At 50.2% G+C, this 21,880-nt stretch overlaps 1 protein-coding gene across 2 annotated transcripts in view; it reads left to right on the top strand.

The window, feature by feature from the left end:
• Nucleotides 1–16,663: 16,663 nt before the first annotated feature.
• Nucleotides 16,664–21,880, top strand: part of PAK1 (p21 (RAC1) activated kinase 1) — a 30,167-nt gene continuing 24,950 nt past the window's right edge. The window contains exon 1 of one of the 2 annotated variants that reach the window (XM_038761921.1): nt 16,664–16,724. The gene's annotated coding sequence lies outside the window, so the exon portion shown is untranslated. Of the gene's footprint in view, nt 16,725–20,769; nt 20,793–21,880 lie in introns of those variants that run through there. The other variant, XM_038761922.1, reaches the window with a different exon arrangement.

A 21,880-nucleotide genomic window follows, 5' to 3' on the forward strand; every position in this document is an offset into this window, starting at 1 on the left:
GAACGACCGTGTTTCTCTTGGACACAGAGGGCTGCGCACTGCTCGCTGATCGCCGCGGGTTTGGACAGATGCCGGCCGTCGGTCAGCAAATATTTACGGAGCATCCACGGGCCGTGGAGTGACGTGGAAGGACACCCTGTTTCAGCACTTCCTATTCGCCTTTCCTTTCTCTTTCACTTTGGTCTTCCGGCTGTTCCCCTTGCTCTCTGCCGGGGAGGGCCCAAGCGCTCCGACCTGACCCCGAAGCTCAGACAACCCCAGGGGCCACAATCAGTCAATCAATCAGTGGCACTTATTAAGTGCTTACTGGTCGCAGAACGGTATATCGGGTGCCTACCCTGTGTACAGCACTGTAATGGATCCTAATAATAATACCAACGATGGTATTTGTTGAGAGCTTACTATGTGCCAAGCACTCTTCTAAGCACTGGGGTAGATACAAGGTAATTAGGTTGTCCCACGTGGGCTTACAGTCTTCATCCCTATTTTACAAATGAGGGAACTGAGGCACAGAGAAGTTAAGTGACTTGCCCCAAGTCACACAGCTGATAAGTGGCAGAGCCGGGATTAGAACCCATGACCTCGGACTCCCAAGCCGGGGCTTTTTCCACTAAGCCACGCTGACTATCATCCTAATGTGTGCCGAGCACTGTAGTGGGCACAAAAAAGTACAGATAGGGTCACTGCCCTTGAGGAACTTATGATGCCAACTTGGTACTCTCACCTCTCCCCCCTCACCGGGGCACTGAATGGGTTAAGTCACGAAGACCTTCCAGGCGCCACCCCGAACCTGCCAGAAAGTTGAGAATGGACCCATTCGCTGGAAGGGGGCTCCTGGGCCTGACCCCCAGGATCCGAGAAGGTCCAGAAGAGACTTAGTGGAGGCCCATCAATCAATCAATCAATCAATCAATCGTATTTATTGAGTGCTCACTGTGTGCACAGCACTGTACTACGTGCTTGGGAAGTACAAGTTGGCAACATATAGAGACGGCCCCTACCCAACAGTGGGCTCACAGTCTAGAAGGGGGCTGGGCTGGTTTCGCCTCTGTCCACTGTCCTCTATCCACCTCATCATCATCATCAATCGTATTTATTGAGCGCTTACTGTGTGCAGAGCACTGTACTAAGCGCTTGGGAAGTCCAAGTTGGCAACATACAGAGACAGTCCCTACCCAACAGTGGGCTCACAGTCTAGAAGGGGGAGACAGAGAACAAAACCAAACATATTAACAAAATAAAATAAATAGAATAGATATGTACAGGCAAAATAAATAAATAAATAGAGTAATAAATATGTACAAACATATATACATATATACAGGAAACACAGGTACACCTGACCTGTGGGCCCCCACAGCCGAGCTGGGGGGGGCGGCGTGCGGGGGAGTGGGTGGTTCAGTGGAAAGAGCCCGGGCTTTGGAGTCAGAGGTCATGGGTTCAAATCCCAGCTTCGCCGCTTGTCAGCTGTGTGACTTTGGGCGAGTCACTTCACTTCTCTGGGCCTCAGCTTCCTCATCTGTAAAATGGGGATTGATCGTGAGCCCCACATGGGACAACCTGATCACCTTGCATCCTCCCCAGTTCTTCATCATCATCAATCGTATTTATTGAGCGCTTACTGTGTGCAGAGCACTGTACTAAGCGCTTGGGAAGTACAAATTGGCAACATATAGAGATAGTCCCTACCCAACAGTGGGCTCACAGTCTAAAAGGGGGAGACAGAGAACAGTTCTTGGCACATAGTAAGCGCTTAACAAATACCAAAATAATAATAATAATAATAATAATAATTATTATTATTATTATTAGTGGTGGGTTTCCTACTGGCGGCTCAGTGTTCATGGTGTCGTTCCAGGCTAGGGCACATAATGGCAGCATGTCACCCCTGCTCTCAGATGACCCTGGCACAGCGGGCACGGCCGGTCTGGAAGTTGCCCCCTTGGGCCCTGCCCAGCCACAATCCGGGCTCAAGGGCAGAGTCCCAGGATCCACATTCAGAAGCTCGGAATGGGGGAGAGGCCAGTAGGTCCTCTGCCCAACCCCCCTCCCTCGCCCCTCTCCTCTTCCCCCGGGGACGGAGGTTGGGGGCAGCCCCATTCCGGGATGGGGAGAGGTCCGAGAGGGTCAATGACGGCCACAGGGATATCCATTCATTCATTCAATCAATCGTATTTATTGAGCACTTACTGTGTGCAGAGCACTGGACTAAGAAGCGCTTGGGAAGTACAAGTTGGCAACATATAGAGACGGTCCCTACCCAACAGTGGGCTCACAGTCTTCACCCTGGGCACGGCCCCCAGAGGGTGTTCAAATTTTCATTTTCCAAAGCAAACGCTTTGGCCTCACCCATCTCATTCCCCCCACCTCCTCCTCTCTCAGCTCCGTAACCTTATAATAATAATAATGATGATGAATTTATTAAGCACTTACTATGTGCAAAGCACTGTTCTAAGCGCTGGGGGACTACAAGGTGATCAGGTTGGCCCACGCGGGGCTCACGGTCTTAATCCCCATTTTACAGATGAGGGAACTGAGGCACAGAGAAGTTAAGTGATTTGCCCAAAGTCACACAGCTGACAATTTGAACCTATGACCTCTGACTCCAAAGCCCGGGCTCTTTCCACTGAGCCACGCTGCTTCTCTAACCTCTGCTGCTTATCACCTCTGACCGCCCTGACCCGGAGGCTCACAACCTCGGAGCCACATCCGCCAGTCCTCGCCACCTTTCCACGGTCCCACTCAACCTACTGTCGCCGAATCTTGCCGCTTCTTCCTCCACATCGTCTCCAGGACCCGTCCTCTGCCCTCTCCGGAGCCAGTCACCACCCTGGTCCAAGCTCCGCTCAAATGATGGCAACAGCCTCCTCGCCGGCCTCCCTGCCTCCAGCCTCTCCCCCGTCCAAGCTACAGTCCCCGCTGCTGCCACCTCTATGTGTTGCCAACTTGTCCTTCCCAAGCGCTTAGTACAGTGCTCTGCACACATTAAGTGCTCAATAAATACAATTGAATGAATGAATGAATCCCCCCGCCTTACCTCCTTCCCCGCCCCACGGCACCTGTATATATGTATATATGTTTGTACATATTTATTACTCTATTTATTTTACTTGTATGTATTTACTATTCTATTTATTTTATTTTGTTAATATGTTTTGTTTTGTTGTCTGTCTCCCCCTTCTAGACTGTGAGCCCGCTGTTAGGTAGGGACCGTCTCTATATGTTGCCGACTTGTACTTCCCAAGCGCTTAGTACAGTGCTCTGCACACAGTAAGCGCTCAATAAATACAATTGAATGAATGAATGAATCTCCGCATCACGCAGACACACTCGGCTTTGATTGATCTTCCGTATCGGCTGTCCTAACCAGTTACTTCCCAGCTCGCTCTCCTGGCTCCTCTCAATCCAACCCTCTCACCGAACCTCACTCCTCTCCCGCCTCCGTCCCTTTCCCCACGCGGTTCCCCCAGCCTGGACGCCTTCCCTCCCCAAACCTGTCGGCAGCCCACATCCAATATCCTGATTCGTTCCAACCCCGGCCGCCAAGTTGTACAAATCCACCATGAATTTTCTGCAACTATTGATACCCATCCTGAGCACATCTACGTACAGGCTATTCAATTCTTTATTCAATTACTTCCTTTGATTCCTCTGACAGGACTATTTGCACGTCGGTCTCCCCTATTACAGTGTAAGTTCCTTGTGGGCAGGGCATGTGTCACTTGGTAATTTTGTACTTTAATAAATACAGTTATTGCTACTCCTGCAGCTATTAGTCACATCATGCCTGTGGGTTAGGGTGGAGCAGGGACTATTCTCATTTCACAGAGGAGGAAACAGAGGCCCAGAAAGGTTCAGTGACTTTGCCCGAGGTGATAAGGCAGGTCAGTAGTCGAGCCGCGACTGGTGCCCGCCTTCTGGGCCCGGGGCCGTGGCAGCTGAGCAGCGCCCAGATCGACTGGGGTGCCCTGGAAGGTGCCCAGGCAGACCAGGCCACGGGTGACATTGAGAATTCAGGCTAAGGCCGTGGACGGAGGCAGGCCAGGTGCTCCCGATGAGAAGTACTCCCTCAGAGAAGCCCTGGAGCCGGGATTTTCTCTGCTGGAGCCCTCCGGGGTTGGATTCTTCTGCCTTTTCCTTCCAGATGGATTCTGTTCTCCCTTCCTGTCCTCTGAGGGACCCCAGGTGTGACCGGTGGCCTGAGAGGGCTGTAGGAGCAGAGACCCTCGTAATAACCATCCGGAGCCGGGGGGGTACCTTACCAAAACCCAAACAGCCTGCTGGATCTCAGGCCCTGGCCCGCTCTGTACCCTGCACACATCTAGAACACTGCTTTGCGCATAGTAAGTGCTTAATAAATGCCATCATTATTATTACCCACGTTCCAGGTCTCCTGAAATCCTGCCTCCTCCCTCCAGCCTTCCCCAATCCATTCCTGCACTCTAAATCCATCAGCTGTCTCCGGCAGTTAGGCAACCCTGCTCAGTACTTTGGTATAGTCAATTATTTATCTTTATTGCTCTAGTTGTAAATATTTCTGTGTTTGGTTCCCCGATTACAGCTGAAGCTCCTTGTGGGCTGGGAATTCGTCTCTTCTCCGGTTAGATATTTTCCAGGGGGCTTCAGTATACATATCATTTCCACTACTAGCAGAGGGTTACTAATGGTTCCCAATGACCCACTGGACCCTTCCCAAGCAACTAAACCTACTAGGTTTAGAGCTCTACTGGGTGCAAAGCACTGTACTGGTTACCTACTGAGTACAGAACTCTGTCCTGGGCACCTCCTGGGTGCAGAGCACTGTTTTGGGCATCTACTGAGTACAGAACTCTGACCTGGGCTCCTCCTGGGTGCAGAACACTGGTTTGGGCACCTCCTGGTTGCAGAGCTATGTATTCAGTGCTTAATCATCATCATCATCATCATCAATCGTATTTATTGAGCGCTTACTGTGTGCAGAGCACTGTACTAAGCGCTTGGGAAGTACAAGTTGGCAACATATAGAGACAGTCCCTACCCAACAGTGGGCTCACAGTCTAATCCAGTGCCTGGCACATAGTAAGCACTTAATAAATGCCATAATTATTATAATTATTATTACTGGTCACCTAGTAGGTGCAAAGTGCCGTCTTGGGCGCTTATTGGGTACAAAGCACTTTCTTGATACCATACTGGTTGCAGAGGTCTGTGGTGGGCACAGAGTACTATTCTGGGCACCTACTGGTTGCACTACACACTTGGAACCATTCAGTGAAAGACATATTTCCTGGCCTCGAGGAGCTTACGGTCCATTCACTGCTAGTCCACCCCCGCGGAGGACAGAGTGGTTAAAGTGAAAAGGCGGGAACAGACGTGGCCTCTGCGGGCTCTCCAGCCCCGGTGCCCAACCTGCCAGGGCTGGGCTGGAGGAAGCGCCCAGACACAGGGCCGGGGGAGGAAAAGCGGTCCCTCCTTCGGCCCCCGGATCGATCTTTTCCGAACCGAGGCACCTGCCCCGGCAGTCGCTCCTGTTACCTTCCCTTTCTCGGGGCGCGCGGGTCCCCAGGCCTTGGGCCCCCTTGGGTCCCCCTGCCATTTCTGCAGCGAAGCCCGAGGGTCACCTGTCGGAGCATCTCTGTCCAGGATGAATCCAGGGACCAGAGCGAACGCGGCTCGAGTTTCACTTCCCGAGAGGCCACCTCCTCCAGGAGGCCTTCCCTGATGGGTCCTCACACTCATTCATTCATTCATTCAATCGTATTTATTGAGCGCTTACTGTGTGCAGAGCACCGGACTAAGTGCTTGGGAAGTACAAGTTGGCAACATATGGAGACGGTCCCCAACCAACAGCGGGCTCACAGTCTAGAAGGGGGAGCCAGACAACAAAACAAAACATAATAAGGAAATAAAATAAATAGAATAAATATGTACAAGCAAAATAGAGTAATAAATATGTACAAACATAGATACATATTCATTCATTCATTCATTCATTCAATCGTATTTATTGAGCGCTTATCATCCTATCTGCCACTCTGAGCACTTCAGTGTTTACCTCGTTAACCCAGTCACTCATTCATCCAACCTTTCATTCATTCATTCCACAAGTACTTACTTGGGCGGCACCATTTGCATCTATGTCTGTCGTCTCGTCCCAGCTCTGGTCACTGGCCCGTTGTGTGACCCTGGATAAGTCACTTATCCTTGGGCCTCAGTTTCGGCATCTGTAAAATGGGGATAAGAAATACTGTGAATCCTGTGAGCCAGTCTGGTAACCTTATATCTAGCTCAGCTCTTAACACAGAGTAAACACTTAAACACCATAGTTAAAATTACTGTACTCTTATCCCCATTATAATAATAATAATAATAATAATGGCATTTATTTATTTATGTTGCCAATTTGTACTTCCCAAGCGCTTAGTACAGTGCTCTGCACATAGTAAGCGCTCAATAAATACGATTGATGATGATGATGATTTATTAAGCGCTTACTATGTGCAAAGCACTGTTCTAGGCGCTGGGGAGGTTACAAGGTAATCAGGCTGCCCCACGTGAGGCTCACAGTTTTAATCCGCACTTTACAGATGAGGTAACAGGCACAGAGAATAATAATAATAATAATAATGGCATTTATTAAGCACTTACTATGTGCAAAGCACTGTTCTAAGCACTGGGGAGGTTACAAGGTGATGAGGTTGTCCCACGGGGGGCTCACAGTCTTCATCCCCATTTTACAGATGAGGTAACTGAGGCACAGAGAGGTTAAGTGACTTGCCCAAAGTCACGCCGCTGATAAGTGGCAGAGCTGGGATTTGAACCCATGACCTCTGACTCCAAAGCCCAAGCTCTTTCCACTGAGCCACGTTGCTTCCCCTAGGCTGGACAGGATTCCCACACTCTCCCAATCTGCCTCAGTCCCGGGTGGATTTTCCACTCCTTCTCAAGGAGTGGGGGCTGTGAGGTCAGTGGGAGAGGGAGAAGTTGGAAGGGGCAGGCTCAGTTTCCCACCTATACAATGGGCCCATTCCCCACCTCCTCAGACCACCCTGGAGCGACCCCTGAGGAGTGAGGAGCAGGACATTTGATATTCACCCCACCCCCAGCCCCACGACACTTATGTATGGGTCTTCAGATGATATATTATAAATGATCAGTTTATAATTAATGTATGGCTCCCTCTCTAGACCATAAGCTCATTATGGGCAGGGTATATTTCCCCCTAACTCTGTTGTACTCTCCCAAGCGCTTAGGACAGCACTCTGCACGTAGCAAGCGTTCAATAAATACCACTGATGATTGGTTGAGCCCCTCGGGTAGGGGGCAGGTGCCGCTGGAAGCTGGGGGGTTGTGGGGGGTGAGAGGGTGGGCAGACTGGGGCCGTGACGTCTCCTCCCTCCCTCCTGTGTCACCTGCCTGGGATGTTGCCCGGGCCTCAGGAGGCCAGGGTGGAAGAGGGGCCAAGCTTGGGGGATGATAGTAATAATAATAATAATAATAATGACATTTATTAAGTGCATACTATGTGCAAAGCACTGTTCTAAGCGCTGGGGAGGTCACAGGGTGATCAGGTTGTCCCACGGGGGGCTCACAGTCTTCATCCCCATTTTTTACAGATGAGGGAACTGAGGCCCGGAGAAGTGAAGTGACTTGCCCAAAGTCACCCAGCTGACAAGTGGCGGAGCGGGATTCGAACGCATGACCTCTGACTCTTTCCACTGAGCCACGCTGCTTCTCTTTGGGGGGCGGGGGGGCACCAGGAGAACAAAAGGGAGGATAGAGGGGCGCCTCCGACACAGCACTGTACTGAGCAGGTAGGAGAGTACGACATAACAGAGTTGGTAAACACGTTCCCTGCCCACCACGAGCGTACTGAACCGTGATATTTGTCAAGCGCTTCCTCATTTCCTCTTCTCCCACTCCCTCTGCGTCATCGTTGCCCGTGGATTTGCACCCTTTCTTCACCCCACCCTCAGCCCCCCAGCACTTAGGTCCATTTCTGTAATAAAATTCTTCACTCATTCGATTGGATTTACTGAGCGCTTACTGTGTGCACAGCACTGTACTGAGCGCTTGGAAAGTACAATTCGGCAACAAATAGAGACAGTCCCTGCCCCACAATGGGCAATTCTTTATATTAACGTCTCTCCCTCTAGACTGTAAGTTCCTTGTGGGCAGGGAACACGCCTACCAACTCTGTATATCGTACTCTCCCCAGCACTTAGTACAGTGTTCTGCACACAGCGGTAATGCTCCTCCTCAGTGTCCCAGCTCAGACCATCCGACACCCACTTAACTTCTCTGTGCCTCAGTTACCTCATCTGTAAAATGGGGATTAAGCCTGTGAGCCCCACATGGGACAACCTGATCACCTTGTAACCTCCCCAGCGCTTAGAACAGTGCTTTGCACATAGTAAGCACTTAATAAATGCCATTATTATTATTATTATTATTATTATTACCCCAACTCTCCCCTCTCCATCCCTCAGTGACCCCGCAGAGGTCTTGAGAATTCACTTTGAAAAATCTTATTTTAATGCTTTCTTCATCATTTGGGAATCCCAGGTGACTCCGTCTCCCACTTTCCCCCCAAAAGGAGGTCCCCAGCCCTACCCCTGCCCCCCATCCTTCCCCCCAGAGAGGGAGGAGGAACCGGCGTCTGCTTCGTGTATTTAAATCAACCAATCAATCGATCAGTCGTATTTATTGAGCGCTTACTGTGTGCAGAGCACTGTACTAAGCGCTTGGGAAGTCCAAGTTGGCAACATCTAGAGACGGTCCCTACCCAACAGTGAGCTCACAGTCGAAAAGGGGGAGACAGACAACAAAACCAAACATACTAACAAAATAAAATAAATAGAATAGATATGTACAAGTAAAATAGAGTAATAAATATGTACAAACATATATACATATATACAGGATTAAATATACATATATTTAAAGGTCTGGGGCTGGTGGGTGGGAAGGTTGTCCCGGCCCTCCAGTGTCCAGTGACACTGAAATCGGATCCCTGGGGATATTTGACTGCAGGCCAGGGCCCTGCCAGCCCCTGGAGTAGGATGGGGGTGGGTAAGCATTATTCCCGGTGGGTAGATCCCGGGCCTGGAAGCCATAAGGACCTGGGTTCGAATCCCGGCTCCGCCACTTGTCTGCCGTGAGTCCCTGAGCAAGTCAGTTAGAGAAGCAGCGTGGCTCAGTGGAAAGAGAACGGGCTTTGGAGTCAGAGGTCATGGGTTCGAATCCCGGCTCCGCCACATGTCTGCTGTGTGACCTTGGGCAAGTCACTTAACTTCTCTGAGCCTCAGTTACCTCATCTGAAAATGGTGACTGACTGTGAGCCCCACGTGGGACAACCTGATCATCTTGTATCCCCTCCAGCGCTTAGAACAGTGCTTTGCACATAGTAAGCGCTTAATAAATGCCATCATTATTATTATTATTAGTTCACTTCCCTGTGCCTCAGTTTGTAAAATGGGGATTAAGCCTGTGAGCCCTATGTGGGATAGGGACTCGGTCCAACCCGATTTCTATCTACCCCAGCGCTTAGCAGAGTGCCTGGCACACAGTAAACACTTAACAAATATCATCATCATCATCCCAGTGCTTAGTACAGCGCCCGGCCCATAGAAAACGCTTAACAAAAACCAAACAAAAAAAAAAGCCAAACCCTGGGGCTCCTCTTTAGATTGCCAGTTTTCTAACGGGGCATTTCCAAGCCTCTTCCCCACCCGGCAACTTTCTCAGTCAATTCTCAACGGTCTGTGGTTACCAAAGGTGTGGTGCAGATCAATCAATCGATCGATCGTATTTATTGAGCGCTTACTGTGTGCAGAGCACTGTACCAAGCGCTTGGGAAGTACAAGTTGGCCAGATAATCCCAAACCACAGACAGAGTGAGAGCTGGCCAGTAATAATAATAATGACGGTATTTGTTAAGCGCTTACTATGCACCAAGCACTGTTCTGAGCGCTGGGGTAGATGCAAGCAGGTTGGACACCGCCCCTGTCCCACAAAGCGCTCATAGTCTTAACCCCCATTTTACGGATGAGGTCACTGAGGCACAGAGAAATTAAGTGACTTGCCCATGGTCACATAGCTGTGAGCGCCCCGGGGGACAACCTGATCACCTTGTATCCTCCCCAGCGCTTAGAACAGTGCTTTCCACATAGTAAGCGCTTAACAAATGCCATCATCATCATAGCAGACAAGTGGAGGAACCAGGATTAGAACCCAGGTCCTGCCGACTCCGAGGACCATGCCCTATCCACTAAGCCATCCTGCATCCCTAGTAGAGCCCCAAAGTTCACAAATCTGATGCAGATGCCGCACAACCGCGGATAACTGAATGCTGCACCGGTCGCATCATTATGCCAGAGACGCGCTGCCCAGGAAACTGCCCCTCTCTTTAATAATAATAATAATAATAATAATAATGGCATTTGTTAAGCGCTTACTATGTGCAAAGCACTGTTCTAAGCGCTGGGGAGGATACAAGGTGATCATATTGTCCCACGTGGGGCTCACAGTCTTAATCCTCATTTTACAGATGAGGTAACTGAGGCCCAGAGAAGTGAAGTGATTTGCCCCAAGTCACCTGGCTGACAATTGGCGGAGCCGGGATTTGAACCCATGACCTCTGACTCCAAAGCCCGGGCTCTTTCCACCGAGCCACACTGCTTCTTTGCTCCTTTGATCTTACACCTCCCTTCCAGAGTTGTCTAAGGACGTGGGGTAGCTCCGCTTTGGGCCCTGGCGCCAGGATAATTCTGGTGGAAAGGGAAGAGCAGTCATTTTTTTTTTAATAATCAACCAACCAATCGTATTTATTGAGCGCTTACTGTGTGCAGAGCACTGTACTAAGCGCTTGGGAAGTACAAGTTGGTAACGTATAGAGACAGTCACTACCCAACAGTGTCACCCTGTCAAAAATGGCTCTCTGCCATGTGGTGTGTTCGTCAAGCCTGCTTTTGGATGTCCTGATCTTTGGGAAAATATCTCTCAAGAAGAAGCAGGCCTTGGAGTCAGGAGAATCTGAGTTTCAATTCCAGCTCCGGCGCTTATCTGCTGTGTGACCCTGGGCAAGTCACGCGACTGCTCTGTGCCTCAGTTACCTAATCGGCAAAGTGAGGGCCAAAACTGTGGACCCCATGTGGGACACGGACTGCGTCCAATATGACTAGCTTGTATCTAGTCTTTGTACAGTGCCTGACTCACAGGAAGTGTTTAACAAATACCATTAAAAACATTTTTTTTAAAGGGATCAACTCCTTGCTTGATGGCTGCTTGCCAGGCCGTTTTGACTCCTAATAGCATTTATTAAGCGCTTACTATGTGCAAAGCACTGTTCTCAGCGCCGATGTCACTGTCATCCGGAGCCCCGTGCCTGGCTGCTCCAACCGCTCAGACGCATTTCTCTTCCTGAGGCAGGAGCGGGGAAGGTGAATAACTGGGACTCGGGCTATTTTTTCCTGCTGATGTAACACGGCATATGGTTTGGCTGTCGAAGCGCCGTGACTGGATTCTGAGGCCGCACCGCAAGATTCGGTCTCCACGGGAGACCGGATGGGAAGATGGAGATAGGAACAGCAGCGGGAGGGACGTAGGTGTCCAGCACAGTGCCCCGCGGGCACCCCTCTAGGCGCTCTGCACACAGCCCGCACTCCACAAAGTCCCCCGCACCCCGTGGGCCCGAGCCCGTTGGGTCACTGTTCATTCATTCATTTAATTGAATGCTTACTATGTGCAGAGCGCTGTACTAAGCGCCTGGGAGAGTGCTGAATCCAATGGGGACCTGAGTCCTGATCTACTAAATAGGCCCTGCGGGGTGGGCCGCATGCTAGATAGACGGATGTGTAGACAGACAGACAGATATGTACTCAAGCCTTGCAGATAGTGCAGGGTTTTTAATCAATCAATCAATCGTATTTATTGAGCGCTTACTGTGTGCAGAGCACTGTACTAAGCGCTTGGGAAGTACAAGTTGGCAACATATAGAGACGGTCCCTACCCAACAGTGGGCTCGCTTTGGGCAAGTCACTTAACTTCCCTCTGGGCCTCAGTTCCCTCATCTGGAGAAGCAGCGTGGCTCAGTGGAAAGAGCATGGGCTTTGGAGTCATAGGTCATGGGTTCAAATCCCGGCTCCGACACTTGTCAGGTGTGTGACTTTGGGCGAGTCACTTAACTTCTCTGGGCCTCAGCGACCTCATCTGTAAAATGGGGATGAAGACTGTGAGCCCCCCGTGGGACAACCTGCTCACCTTGTAACCTCCCCAGCGCTTAGAACAGTGCTTTGCACATAGCAAGCGCTTAATAAATGCCATCATTATTATAATGATTATCTGTAAAATGGGGATTAAGACTGCAATCCCCCCGTGGGACAACCTGCTTACCTTTATTTAATGTGTACATATCTATTCTATTTATTTTATTTTGTTCGTATGTTTGGTTGTGTTCTCTGTCTCCCCCTTTTAGACTGTGAGCCCACTGTTGGGTAGGGACCGTCTCTAGATGTTGCCAACTTGGACTTCCCAAGCGCTTAGTACAGTGCTCTGCACACAGTAAGCGCTCAATAAATATGATTGATGATGATGATGTTGGGTAGGGACCGTCTCTATATGTTGCCAACTTGGACTTCCCAAGCGCTTAGTACAGTGCTCTGTACACAGTAAGCGCTCAATAAATACGATTGATTGATTGATTGATTGATTGTAACCTCCCCAGCGCTTAGAACAGTGCTTTGCACATAGTAAGCGCTTAATAAATGCCATCTTTATTATTATAATAACACGGCGGCTGGGCCTCCCTGCACAGAGCAGGCCCGGCGCTCCGCACACAAGACCGCCCAGTCCAGTGCCCTCCATGCACCCAGAAGAGGAGTCTACCTACAGTGGGCATCCAAACAAACGCTGCACCTAGTGCCCTCTGCCCACAGTGGGCACAGAGTTGGCACATAGAAAGCGCTCGGCTAACAGCGGGCGAGATGCCGGTGAACTACTGAGGGTCCTTCCAGCCCTGGGGGGAGACCGTGGCCATGGCGGTGCTTTGGTTCTTAGTAATAGTGTTGGTATTTGTTAAGTGCTTACTATGTGCAAAGCACTGTTCTAAGCGCTGGGGTAGGTACAAGGTGATCAAGTTGTCCCACGTGGGGCTCACAGTCTTAATCCCCATTTTACAGATGGGGTAACTGAGGCCCAGAGAAGTGAAGTGACTTGCCCAAAGTCACACAGCTGACAATTGGCAGAGCCGGGGTTTGAACCCGTGACCTCTGACTCCAAATCCCGGGCTCTTTCCACTGAGCCACGCTGCTTCTTGGTTCTGGTGGTGGTTTGGGGGGCAACACACGGGTTTTTGGGGGGCCAGGAGCCCTCGGGAGTAAGGATGGGGGTGAGGGGGCATGGCCCAAGCTGAGACCCCCTCCCCTGCCGGGACTGCCGTCCCCCCAGATAATGAAAAGTGGAGCAGCAGTGGGGAAACAGAGGCAACAATTTGCATTTAAATGGTCAGGGGGTGGACCCCCCCTCACCTCCTATCACCCCATCCCACTCATTCAATCATATTTATGGAGCACTCACTATGTGCAGAGAACTGTACTAAGTGCGAGGGGGCTCGGGCCTAATAATAATAATAATTGGCATTTGTTAAGCGCTTACTATGTGCAAAGCACTGTTCTAAGCGCAGGGGGAGGTTACAAGGTGAGCAGGTTGTCCCACGGGGGGCTCACAGTCTTCATCCCCATTTTACAGATGAGGTAACTGAGGCACAGAGAAGTAAAGTGACTTGCCCAAAGTCACACAGCCGACAATTGGCTGTAGATTTTTCTCCCTACACCCGTCCCCCCAGCCCACCTGTCCCTCTTTTGGCCTTCGAGAAGCAGCGTGGCTCAGTGGAAAGAGCCCGGGCTTTGGAGTCAGAGGCCATGGATTCAAATTCCGACTCCGCCAATTGTCGGTTATGTGACTATGGGCAAGTCATTTAACTTCTCTGAGCCTCAGTTACCTCATCTGTAAAATGGGGATGAAGACTGTGAGCCCCCCGTAGGACAAGCTGATCACCTTGTAAACTCCCCAGCACTTAGAACAGTGCTTTGCACATAGTAAGCGTTAATCAATGCCATCATTATTATTATTATTCTTTAGGCCTCAGTTCCCTCCTCTGTAAAATGGGGATGAAGACTGTGAGCCCCCCCGTGGGACAACCTGATCACCTTGTAAACTCCCCAGCGCTTAGCACAGTGCTTTGCACATAGCACTTAATAAATGCCATCATTATTATTATTCTCTGGGCCTCAGTTCCCTCATCTGTCAAATGGGGATGAAGACTGCGAGCCCCCCGTGGGACAACCTGATCACCTTGTAACCTCCTCCGGCGCTTAGAACAATGCTTTGCACATAGTAAACGCTTAATAAATGCCACTATCATTATTATTATTATTCTCTGGGCCTCGGTTTCCTCATCTGTGAAATGGGGATGAAGACTGTGACCCCCCGTGGGACAACCTGATCACCTTGTAACCTCCCCGGGCGCTTAAAACAGTGCTTTGCACATAGTAAGCACTTAATAAATGCCATCATTATTATTATTCTCTGGGCCTCGGTTCCCTCATCTGTCAAATGGGGATGAAGACTGTGAGCCCCCCGTGGGACAACCTGATCACCTTGTAAACGCCCCAGCGCTTAGAACAGTGCTTTGCACATAGTAAGCGCTTAATAAATGCCATCATTATTATTATTCTCTGGGCCTCGGTTCCCTCATCTGTCAAATGGGGATGAAGACTGTGATCCCTCGTGGGACAACCTGATCACCTTGTATCCTCCCCCGGCGCTTAATAAATGCCATTATCATTATTATTCTTCTTCTCTGGGCCCCGGTTCCCTCATCTGTAAAATGGGGATGAAGACTGTGAGCCCCCCGTGGGACAACCTGATCACCTTGTAACCTCCCCCGGCGCTTAGAACAGTGCTTTGCACATAGTAAAAGCTTAGTAAACGCTAGAACAGTGCTTTGCACATAGTAAGCGCTTAATAAATGCCGTCATCATTATTATTATTATTCTCTGGGCCTCGGTTCCCTCATCTGTCAAATGGGGATGAAGACTGTGAGCCCCCCGTGGGACAACCTGATCACCTTGTAACCTCCCCTGGCGCTTAATAAACGCCATCATCATTATTATTATTATTCTCTGGGCCTCGGTTCCCTCATCTGTCAAATGGGGATGAAGACTGTGAGCCCTCGTGGGACAACCTGATCACCATGTAACCTCATTCATTCAATCGTATTTATTGAGCGCTTACTGTGTGCAGAGCACTGTATTAAGCGCTTGGAAAGTACAATTCGGCAACATACAGAGACAGTCCCTACCCAACAACGGGCTCACAGTCTACAAAGGGGAGACAGACAGCAAAAGAGAACAAGTAGACAGGTGTCAATACCACCAAAATAAATACAATTATAGATATATACATCTCATTAATAAAATAGAGTAATACATATATACAAATATACACTCCCCCGGCGCTTAGAACAGTGCTTTGCACATAGTAAACGCTTAATAAATGCCATCATCATTATTATTCTTCTTCTCTGGGCCTCGGTTCCCTCATCTGTCAAATGGGGATGAAGACTGTGAGCCCCCCGTGGGACAACCTGATCACCTTGTAACCTCCCCCGGCGCTTAGAACAGCGCTTTGCACATAGTAAACGCTTAATAAATGCCATCATCATTATTATTATTCTTCTTTGGGCCTCGGCTCCCACATCTGTCAAATGGGGATGAAGACTGTGAGCCCCCCCGTGGGACCACCTGATCACCTTGTAACCTCCCCCGGCGCTTAGAACAGTGCTTTGCACATAGTAAACGCTTAATAAATACCATCATCATTATTATTATTTTCTGGGCCTCGGTTCCCTCATCTGTCAAATGGGGATGAAGACTGTGAGCCCCCCGTGGGACAACCTGATCACCTTGTAACCTCCCCCGGCGCTTAATAAATGCCATCATCATCATTATTATTATTCTCTGGGCCTCGGTTCCCTCATCTGTCAAATGGGGATGAAGACTGTGATCCCTCGTGGGACAACCTGATCACCTTGTAACCTCCCCCGGCGCTTAAAACAGTGCTTTGCACATAGTAAACGCTTAATAAATACCATCATCATTATTATTATTTTCTGGGCCTCGGTTCCCTCATCTGTCAAATGGGGATGAAGACTGTGAGCCCTCGTGGGACAACCCGATCACCTTGTAACCTCCCCGGGCGTTTAATAAATGCCATCATCATTATTATTATTATTATTCTCTGGGCCTCGGTTCCCTCATCTGTCAAATGGGGATGAAGACTGTGAGCCCCCCGTGGGACAAGCTGATCACCTTGTAAACCCCCCAGCGCTTAGCACAGTGCTCTGCACTTAGTAAGCACTTAATAAATCATCATCATCATCAATCGTATTTATTGAGCGCTTACTATGTGCAGAGCACTGTACTAAGCCTCGCACATAGTAAGTGCTTAATAAACGCCACCGGGGGAGGAGGGATGATGGGGAGGGGAAGAGGAGGAGGGAGCTCAGCTGACTGCCCGGACCTCCCCAATCCGAGATCGGATTTCGGCGTCTCGTTGGTGTCCGGGGTGGGGGGCGGCCTGCTTTCGCCTGGGGCCCGTCGAGGTTTTGCCACCTTCGGGAGAGGGCCCCCCCAAAAAGGGGGGCGAGCCACGGTGCCCCCCACCCCCAGCCCGGAGGCTATTAGGTAGGTACCCAGAGGGGACGGTGGGAGGGACGGTGGCGATGGTCTGGGGGTGGTGGGGGAGTCGCCCCCCTGCTCGGAGGCAGGGGGCTGGACAAGGTGCACGCTGCTTGCAGGTGGGGAGGTCCAGGGCCATCCCCGGGGGGCAGGCCTTGGGGTTCTCAATCAATCAATCAATCAATCAATCAATCAATCGTATTTATTGAGCGCTTACTGTGTGCAGAGCACTGGACTAAGCGCTTGGGAAGTCCAAGTTGGCAACATGTAGAGGCGCTCCCTACCCAACACAGTCTAGAAGGAGGAGACAGAGAACAAAACCAAACATAGGAATAAAATAAATAGAATAGATATGGACAAGTACAATAAATAGAGTAATAAATATGTACAAACATCTATACATATAGACAGGTGCTGTGGGGAAGGGAAGGAGGTAAGATGGGGGGGATGGAGGGGGGACGAGGGGGAGAGGAAGGAAGGGGCTCAGTCTGGGAAGGCCTCCTGGAGGAGGTGAGCTCTCAGTTCCCTCTTGCCTGTGAGCCCGCTGTTGGGTAAGGATCATCTCTATTTGTTGCCCACTTGGACTTCCCAAGCGCTTAGTACGGTGCTCTGCACACAGTAAGCGCTCCATAAAGACGATTGAATGAATGAATGAAGCGCGTACTATGTGCAAAGCACTGTTCTGGACTGTTCCCTCTGCCCATCCGCCAAGCTAGCTCTCTTCCTCCCTTCAAGGCCCTCCTGAGAGCTCACCTCCTCCAGGAGGCCTTCCCAGATTGAGCCCCTTCTTTCCTCTCCCCCTCGTCCCCCTCTCCATCCCCCCGCCTTACCGCCTTCCCCTCCCCACAGCACCTGTATATATGTATATATGGTTGTACATATTTATTACTCTGTTTATTTATTTATTTATTTATTTTACTTGTACATTTCTATCCTACTTATTTTATTTTGTTGGTATGTTTGGTTCTGTTCTCTGTCTCCCCCTTTTAGACTGTGAGCCCACTATCGGGTAGGGACTGTCTCTATGTGATGCCAATTTGTACTTCCCAAGCGCTTAGTACAGTGCTCTGCACATAGTAAGCGCTCAATAAATACGATTGATTGATTGATTGATTGATTGATTCTGTTCTAGACTGTGAGCCCACTTCTAGACTGTGAGCCCGCCGTTGGGTAGGGACCGTCTCTATATGTTGCCAACTTGGACTTCCCAAAAGCGCTTAGTCCAGTGATCTGCACACAGTAACCGCTCCGTAAATACGACTGAATGAATGAATAATAATAATAATAATAATGGCATTTATTAAGTGCTTACTATGTGCAAAGCACTGTTCTAGACTGTGAACCCACTTCTAGACTGTGAGCCCACTGTTGGGTAGGGACCGTCTCTATATGTTGCCAACTTGTACTTCCCAAGCGCTTAGTACAGTGCTCTGCACACAGTAAGCGCTCAATAAATACGATTGAATGAATGAATGTTCTAAGCGCTGGGGAGGTTACAAGGTAATCAGGTTGCCCCACGGGGGGCTCACAGTCTTAATCCCCATTTTACAGAGGAGGGAACTGAGGCCCAGAGAGGTGAAGTGACTTGCCCAAAGTCACCCAGCTGACAAGTGGCGGAGACAGGATTTGAACCCATGACCTCTGACTCCAAATAATAATAATAATAATAATGGCATTTATTAAGTGCTTACTATGTGCAAAGCACTGTTCTAATCAATCAATCAATCGTATTTATTGAGCGCTTACTGTGTGCAGAGCACTGTACTAAGCGCTTGAGAAGTACAAGTTGGGAACATATAGAGACAGTCCCTACCCAACAGTGGGCTCACAGTCTAAAAGGGGGAGACAGAGAACAAAACCAAACTTACTAACAAAATAAAATAGAATAGATATGTACAAGTAAAATAGAGTAATAAATATGTACAAACATATATACATATATACATATATATACATAGTAAGCGCTTAACAAATACCAAAATTATTATTATTATGAGGGGGAGGGAGAATGGGTATTTAATCTCCCTTTAAAAATGAGGAATCTGAGGCACAGAGAAATTAAGTGACTCACCCATGGTCACCCAGCAGGCAAGTGGCAGAGTTAGGATTAGAACTCAGGTTTCTTGTCTCCCAGGCCTGGCTGCTCTTCAGCTGTCATACTGTCCCTTCCTCCCTCTCGGCAACTGTCTATTAGGGGTCCACTCGCATTTAATATTTAGATCAGTGCTCACGGTCATTACCATTGTACATTTGTCCATTTTGTCTTCAGTTTCTCATTCCCAACTCCAACTCTTCAACTGAGGGTTGTTCCGCGTGTCACCCAAGTTCCCAGCACAGTGTTCTGTGTGCAGTAGGTACCCAGTACATAGTCATGATTTTGACTCGATTTTAAGCTCTGTCCATTTTCTCTCTCCCTTTTAGACTGTGAGCCCACTGTTGGGTAGGGACTGTCTCTATATGTTGCCAACTTGTACTTCCCAAGCGCTTAGTACAGTGTTCTGCACACAGTAAGCTCAATAAATATGATTGATTGATTGATTGATTGTAGCAATTTTCCTAGATGGCCAAGAATGCTGTTGTAGGGTGGGGTGTGGGGTGCTGTGTGTATATGTGTGTGTGTGTGTGTACCCACTAGGTGAGAATTCAGCTCGGAGATGACAGAGCCTTGGGGAGCTGGTAGCCCCTATGGGCTCTATAAGAGTGGCTATTTGGGCAAATCCCAGGAGGACCACACACTTTGAGATCGCGGGCCAAATAGGTCCAAGTCTAGTGCCTCGCTGACCACCCGAATCCCAGTCCCGTGATGGAGCTGGATCTAGAATCCCAGATCCACGAAGGAGCCCCCTTCTTCCACCTCACTAAGAATCCCAGCTCTGGACCTTGCTCTAGAATCCCAGAGTCCCCTCGTCCCCCCCATCTTTTAGCCTGTGAGCCCACTGTTGGGTAGGGACTCTCTCTAATGTTGCCAACTTGTAATTCCCAAGCGCTTAGTACAGTGCTCTGCACACAGTAAGCGCTCAATAAATACGATTGATTGATTGATTGATCCATCTTCCCCACACCAGCAACACGTTTGCATTGTGGATGAGTGGAAAGGACAGCGGTCCAGAATTTAGGAAACCCGGGGACCAATCAATCTCTGCTCTGGGCAGATCACTTAACCTCTATGGGCCTCACTTTCCTAACTTGTAAGATGGGGATTGTTATCTTGATGATGTATTGCACTTGTTAACTTTGTGCAGCACACTGTACTAAGTGCAGGGGAAAGGAACAAAGTACCTCCTGCCATCCCCCTCCAATGGATCGGCAGTGGAGGCTGGGGGCGGTGGACCCCGGAGGGTCAGGATTTCCCGGCTGCTTGGCTAAAGGGTGAACTTCTTCCCCGTCCTCGCTCCAGCGGGTAAAAATCCCCACCATGCCTCACCTCAGAGGATTGTCGTGAGGATCAAATGAGATCGCTAATGTGAAAGCTCTTTGGGCCGGACAAACTCAAGGCTTATTATTTATCTTATTAGTGTAGGGCTGGGGGAAATCCTCTAACCCTCTGAGACTTGCAGTCCCAGAGCTAGAGCACGTGGGTTAGGAATGGAGCAGCCTGCATGCTCTAAGCCTCGAACCCATGAGTCCAGGTATTTTGGGCACCGGGCTGGCCTGGCCTCGGCTGACCATGAATAAGTTCCCCCCCCCACTGAGGAGGGGAAGGGGAAGCCGAGGTTGCATGCTCGCTCCCTTGGAGAAGGAAGAGTTCCACCCCTGGCTGGGGTCTCCTTGGCACCTTGTCCTCTGCCCTTCTGTCCCAAGCCTCCTTCTGCCTTCTCCCTTTCCCTTCTCCGGGGGGAAAGTCCAAGGCAGGATTATTGCAACCTCACCCGGCTGGCGGCCCCTCCCAGCTGGTTTCCGTGCGGACTGGCAGGGAGCGTCCACACTTTCCCGGGGGGTGGACGGAAGGAAACCGGCCCGGGGCGTCCGGGAGCATAATTTTTGCTTCGACATTCCTGCCGTGTCTCCGGGAGGGCTGCGGTTAAGGGGTGGGCAGGTGCAGCACTCGGGACAAGCCCAAAGCAACAAGACCAGGTGAGTGGGTGTGTTTGTGCGGGGGTGGGCATAGGTGGGCAGGGGAGGCCTGGGGTCATGGCTACCACACGCTTGGGCCGTGGACAGCCGTGTATCAGTGGGCCGTCCGGGCTGGGTACTCCTGGGTCCCAGAGAGTGGGGTCACCCTGGATGGATGCAGAGGTGAGGCCCGGTCACTCGGACCAGCCAGTGGCCCTGGGGAAGAGGCAGTAAGTAGCACCAACCTGCCGGGGACTGAGGACACCGTAGGGTGTCTGCCAGGGTGTACGGAGCTTGGGCAACAGAGGAACCGTATACCTCGCCCGGCCCAGGGTTATAGAGGAAGTAACAGGGCAGGGCTCAGGAGGGGTGGGCAGACTGCAAAGAGCTACTGGCTTCAACCCAATTTGGGGTCTTTTCAGCCCCAATCGGTCAGTCAATCTTATTTATTGAGCCTTACTGTGCGCACTGTATTAAGTGTTTGGGAGAGGACAGTATAACAATAAACAGATACATTCCCTGCCTTCAGCGAGCTACAGTTTAGAAGGGGAAACAGATACTAATATAAATAAATACATTACAGATAAGTACGTAAGTGCTGTGGGGCTGGGGGCGGGGGTGGAGGAAGGGAGCTAGTTAGGGTGATGCAGAAGGGAGTGGGAAAAGAGGAAATGAGGGTTAGGCAGGAAGGCCTCTCGGAAGAGATGCCCCTTCGATACGGGCTCTGAAGGTGGGGAGAGTCACTGTCGGAGACGAGGAGGGAGGGCGTTCCCGGCCAGAGGCAGGACCTGGGCGGGAGGTCTTGGCAAGACAGACGTGACCGAGGTACAGTGCATAGGTTGGCATTTAGAGGAGCAAAGCGAGGGGGCTGGGTTATACAGCAGCGAGGTGAGGTAACAGGGGGCAAGGTGATGGAGGGCTTTAAAGCAGATGGTGAGGGGTTTCTGCCCCACTGAGAAGCTCTCACTTCTGGCCAGGGACCCCTTCTAGACTGTGAGCCCGCTGTTGGGTAGGGACCGTCTCTAGATGTTGCCAACTTGGCCTTCCCAAGCGCTTAGTACAGTGCTCTGCACACAGTAAGCGCTCAATAAATACGAGTGAATGAATGA

This window comes from Tachyglossus aculeatus, chromosome 20 (assembly GCF_015852505.1).
Source record: "Tachyglossus aculeatus isolate mTacAcu1 chromosome 20, mTacAcu1.pri, whole genome shotgun sequence".
NCBI classification, from domain to species: Eukaryota; Metazoa; Chordata; class Mammalia; order Monotremata; family Tachyglossidae; genus Tachyglossus; species Tachyglossus aculeatus.